Consider the following 5,653-nt stretch of genomic DNA (forward strand, 5'->3'; position numbering starts at 1 on the left):
AGTATATGTGTGTGTATACATATATATATATACACACACATACAAACATTATATAAACACAAATACACAGCTTTATTTCTGCGTTTCATGCATGTATGCACATAAATTTATGTGCAAATGTAGAAATGAATGCACCAATAGGCAGTCATCCAGTGTAAGCGAGTGCACATGTATATTCCCTTTTTACTCGTGTCAGTCATTTGACTGCAGCCATGCTGGAGCACCGCCTTTAGTTGAAGAAATCGACCCCAGGACTTGTTCTTTGTAAGCCTAGTACTTATTCTATCGATCTCTTTTGTTGAATCACTAAGTTACGGGGACATAAACACACCAACACCAGTTGTCAAGTGATGGGAAGGGGAGACAAACACACACACACACACACATATATATATACACACACACAATGAGCTACTTTCAGTTTCTGTCTACCAAATCCACTCACAAGGTCTTGGTCAGCTTGAGGCTATAGTAGAAGACACTTGCCAAAGGTACCATGCAGTGGGACTGAACCCGAAACCATGTGATGAGGTAATGAGTGTGTGATGTTCCATATGGAGGAAGTCAACAGCAGGTTTAAGTGGCTTTCATTAACAGAGCTCAACAGATGACAGACAGTAGCCATCTTCTGACAGGATTTCTCATTCCCTTCTGTTCCCTTCTCCTCACCCACCAAAATTTCACACTTTACATTTACACAGCAAATTAATAGCAAATAGAAACCAAAAACCAAAAACAAGCAACAAATGAACCCCAGCCAGACAAAAAAGCAGTAGCGAAACTTCTATATATGTTGTCATTCGACCTGCTTCATATAGCAAATGAAATTACTTTTCAAAAAACCTCCCCACCGCCATTATGATAAAAAGGTGGAGGAAGGAGCATGGCGGAAATCATAGATTTTTTTTTTCTTTTGAATAGCAAGGACCAAAGAAAGTCAAGATATCCATGAACACAAAGAAGCTGGATTACCAAACAAAGGAACCTCTACACAGTTTCTAGATTTGCAAAAATAGCAACTAAATTTTCCTTAAACTGCAACTTAATGCCTTAAGAAAAAAAAAGGTAAACATTGGATTTGGTAGACGGAAACTGAAAGAAGCCTGTCATATATATGTGTGTGTGTGTGTATGTTTGTGTGTGTGTTTGTCCCCTCCAACATCGCTTGACAACCGATGCTGGTGTGTTTACGTCCCCGTAACTTAGCGGTTCGGCAAAAGAGACCGATAGAATAAGTACTAGGCTTACAAAAAATAAGTCCTGTGTTCGATTTGCTCGACTAAAGGCGGTGCTCCAGCATGGCCGTAGTCAAATGACTGAAACAAGTAAAAGCGTATTGGATAATGTAGTTCTAAGTATACCAAAAGACATGATGGTCATGTCTAGAATTTAGATAAAACTTGATCTAACGGAACAAAGGCTGGTTGATGACAACTGAAAGCCATGATTTGGTCCAATTGGGTCTCATTTCTTTCAAGAACATTTAAAGTTAAAATAAGACTGAAGAAATACTTTTATTCTTTTACTGGTTTTAGTTACTGAACTGTGGCCATGCTGGGGCAGTGCCTTCAAGATTTTGCTGACAATACCAACCCCAGGACTTCTATAGCTTTATACTGACCAGCACATAGCGAATAGAATTGGTAGACAGAAATTGAGAATCTCTCTGTGTATGTGTGTGTGTGTGTGTGTGTGTGTGTGTGTGTGTGTGTGTGTGTGTGTGTGTGTGTGTGTGTCTGTGTGTCTGTGTGTGTGTGTGTGTGTGATGCTCCCTTGCCTAGACTTCATGTGATAGTTGTAAGCAAATGTTATCGTCGAGTGGTGTCCATTTCCAGTCTTCTGTGAAAACATGGTCGCGGAGAAATATTACTTTACTTGGAAGGCAGGTGAGGGCTGGTGGCAGGAAGAGCATCCAGCTGTAGATTATTCCCCTAAACAAATTGCATCCAACCATGAAAATGTGGAAAAGTGGATGTTAAAACGGTGATGCGGATAAATTATAATAGAATGTTACTAAAATTATTACATTGAACAATTAAATCTACAAGAAATTCTCTTGCGAAAGTAATAGCATGTGGTTCAGAACAGTCTGCCATGTCTACATATATTTAAAAAGATTCTGTCTGTTAAGTCCAGTTGGCTGTAATCTGTGATTAAGCTTCTATGAAACAAAGATAAGTCTTCTACCTGGTTTTGTTAAACTCAATAATATGTGACTTCTAAAACCAAATTGTCTTACAAATTTATTTTTTCTTTCTCTCTAGAACAACATTTGATAAAAACATCAGACACTCTGGCATATATATATATATATATATAAAATAAGTACTGAGGTCAATTTGTTCAATCAAAATTTCTCGTGGCAGTGCTCCAGCATGGTCGCAGTCTAATGACTGAAATAAGTGAAAGATATGTTAGGGGCTGGAAAAGAATTTTGATCTCACAGACCCATAATCACAGCTATGTGAATTGTACCCCAGATAAATTACCCAAACTTCACTTTTTCTCAAGATAGAGTGAGATTTGAAGACTAAACTGCTATTTCTAGCAAATCAAGTGATTAGATTTCCTGAGGAAATACTGTATTTATTGGTGGAGCAGAAAGAAATTGTCATTTTTAATAATTAATAAATTGTAAGAATGAAGAGAGAAAATATCCTATAAATTTTTTTTCTAGAATCATGTTACCATTTATTTTTAAGAGGTGACAAAGTAACTTTCAACATTTATATTTCATAGCAGCAGTTGTTTTAACTTTAGCCATTAAATGTCTTGTTGAAGAAAGTGGAGAATGGTACTAATGTAGTTTCAAATGTTGAGGCCTGAAATAATTCATTCCACCAATATCCCCATCATCATCGTTTAATGTCTGTTTTCCAAGCTGTCATGGGGTGGATGGTTTGACTGGAGACTGGCAAGCCAGGAGGCTGCACCAAGCTTCAATCTGATCTGGCATGGTTTCTACAGCTGGATGCCCTTCCTAACGTCAACCACTCAGAGAGTGTAGTGGGTGTTTTTGATGTGCCATCAGCATGGGGAGCCAGTCAAGCGGCACAGGCATCAGTCACAACTACAGTTTCCATTTGATTTTAATTATATTTGAATAATTATATTTGAATAACATTAAGCAGCAGCAATAATAATAATGGTTTCAAATTTTGGCACAAGGCCAGCAATTTTGGGGGAGGGGATAAGTTGGTTACATCAATCCTTGTGTTTTACTGGTACTTATTTCATCAACCCCAAAAGGATGAAAAAAAAAGTCAACTTCAGTGGAATTTGAACTCAGAACATAAAGACAGACAAAATACTGCTAAGCGTTTTGCCTGGAGTGCAAAGAATTCTGCCAGCTCACCAAATTTACAAATAATAATAATAACAATAATAAGACTTATTTCAAGTTTTAGCACAATGCCAACAATTTTAGGAAGGTATCAATCAATGAAATCGACCCCAGTATATGACAAGTACTTTATTCTACTTTAAGATGGAAAGCAAAGTTGATGTTGGTGGAATCTGGAACTCAGACTGGTAATTGAAATGCTGGTAAGGATTCTGCTGGTGCACACCGCTAATAGTGGCAGCGGCAATGGTTTTCTACAATAGACACAAGGGCTGAAAGTATTCTGTGTAGAGTATTCAAGAAAGAAAGAAAGAAAGAAAGAAAGAAAGAATGAATGAATGAAAGAAAGAAAGGACAGGATGCTCATATCTCTGATCAAAGACTTGCAACTATGTGCAGCAGACATGCACTGAACATCAAAAGAAATAGAACCCCACATTGCTGAGTGAAAGAAGGCATGGCTGTGAGGTTAAGAAGCCCATTTGCAACCATATGGTTTTGGGTTCAGTCCCATTGCATGGCACTTTGAGTAAATGTCATCTACTGTAGCCCAACGTTTTGTGAGTGTATGTGTGTGTGTGTGTGTGTCCACCACCAACTGATAATTAATGTTGGTTTGTTTATGTTTCTGTAACTTAGCAGTTCAGAAAAAGAGACTGATAGATCAATTATTAGACTTAAAAATATGTACTGGGGTTGGCTGGTTCGAGTACACCCTTCAAGATAGTGCCCCAGCATGCCCAGAGTCCAATGACTGAAATAAGTAAAAGTTAAAAAAGATAAATGACTGAGACACTCAACAGTAATTGCTAACATGAGAGATCATTACGACTAAAGAAAAAAGAATCTTAAATCATTAAGCAATTATTTTGGTAAATAATTAATTTGACATGAGTTGATATCTTATCAATCATTAACTGAAGCCTTCCCCAAGGAAAGTAGAAGAAATATAAAACATAAAATGGGTAAAAAGAAAAAAAAAAGAGAAAATTAAACATCAAGAAAAAATATAGACTAAGACTGAAGTGGGGGAGGGGGGATTGACATCATTTAAATATTTGAAATAATTTAGATTGTTGTAATGAGAAGTCTGAAGGAATGTTAAAGACAGAAGATTTGATAGTTGTGCAGCCGAAAAGGTTTCGTCTTTTACCTACAACTTTTGAATTTCTAATGTTAATCCTACATTAAACTTTAATAATGTTAAGCTGACATTGCTAATAATTCTGTAATCCATTTCAGTGAATATCCTACAAGAGGATTACCATATAACAAGATTTCTTTCTTTGTTGGTGCCATGTCAACGAGCACCTGTGCTGGTGCCATATATAAAACACTGGGGTTGGTGCCATGTAAAAAGCATCAAGTACACTCTGTCAAGTGGTTGGTGCCACAAAGGACATCAAATCATAGAAGCATTGCCAAAACAGACAATTGGAGTCTGGTGCAATCCTCTGGCTTGCTAGTTTCTGTTAAACAGTCCAACTCATGCCAGCATAGAAAATACATCTGCACAGAATTAATTTGTCTACAGAATTAATTTGTCTACAGAATTAATTTGTGAGAACAAACATATTCAGAAGGAATAAACTATAGTAACTATCGTTTATTTCTTTGTAATTATTTGATTAATTTAAATAGTTCATGTATGGAACACTATACACATGTATGGAACACTATAAACATTGTTAAGATCTACAATTCAAGGTTGCGGTCTGCATCAGTTGAAGTGAATCTGTAAAAGTTTGGAGAAAGAAACAAATCACACCAAATCGATTTCTTGCGAGGTATAAAAAATTCATTGATTGGAACAACAGTCATTCTTTGGAGAGAGAGAAAATACGGATAATATGAGAGTGATAGAAACGGGAGTGAGAAAGAGATGAAAGAATAACGTGGTGTAAATGTGTGAAGAGAAAAGGAAAATGAAGTGTGAGAGCAGTGAGCAATGTCGGAGGAAATAAAGCCTACCAAGAGATGGTAGATGTTTTGCTAAATTAAAGAACAACTCTCTGAAATGAAACACTGCATCATCTTCTTATAAAGTGACAACTACAACAACAATAATTATCCAACCAAATACAATGAACTTTTTGGTGTTATTTATCTTAAGCAGACCTGAGATCAAAAGCATTCCAGCCATGGCCATCTTGTCTTTTTTTTTTTTTTTTCGGGTAGTGTATCTAGGACTATATTATAAATGACTGGTGACCTTCTTTTATTAAGACTGTAGGGTGTGATTCAAGTGAATTTTTACTTATTTCTAACAGGTCACAAGGCCACATAAAAGCTTGAAACTAATGTCATCAG

At 36.5% G+C, this 5,653-nt stretch overlaps 1 protein-coding gene across 4 annotated transcripts in view; it reads right to left on the reverse strand.

Annotated features, from left to right (window-relative positions):
- LOC106867178 (ras-related C3 botulinum toxin substrate 2) overlaps nucleotides 1-5,653 on the reverse strand; it is a 220,753-nt gene that overhangs the window by 73,145 nt on the left and 141,955 nt on the right. The window lies entirely within an intron of this gene.

This window comes from Octopus bimaculoides, chromosome 7 (assembly GCF_001194135.2).
Source record: "Octopus bimaculoides isolate UCB-OBI-ISO-001 chromosome 7, ASM119413v2, whole genome shotgun sequence".
Lineage (NCBI taxonomy): Eukaryota > Metazoa > Mollusca > Cephalopoda > Octopoda > Octopodidae > Octopus > Octopus bimaculoides.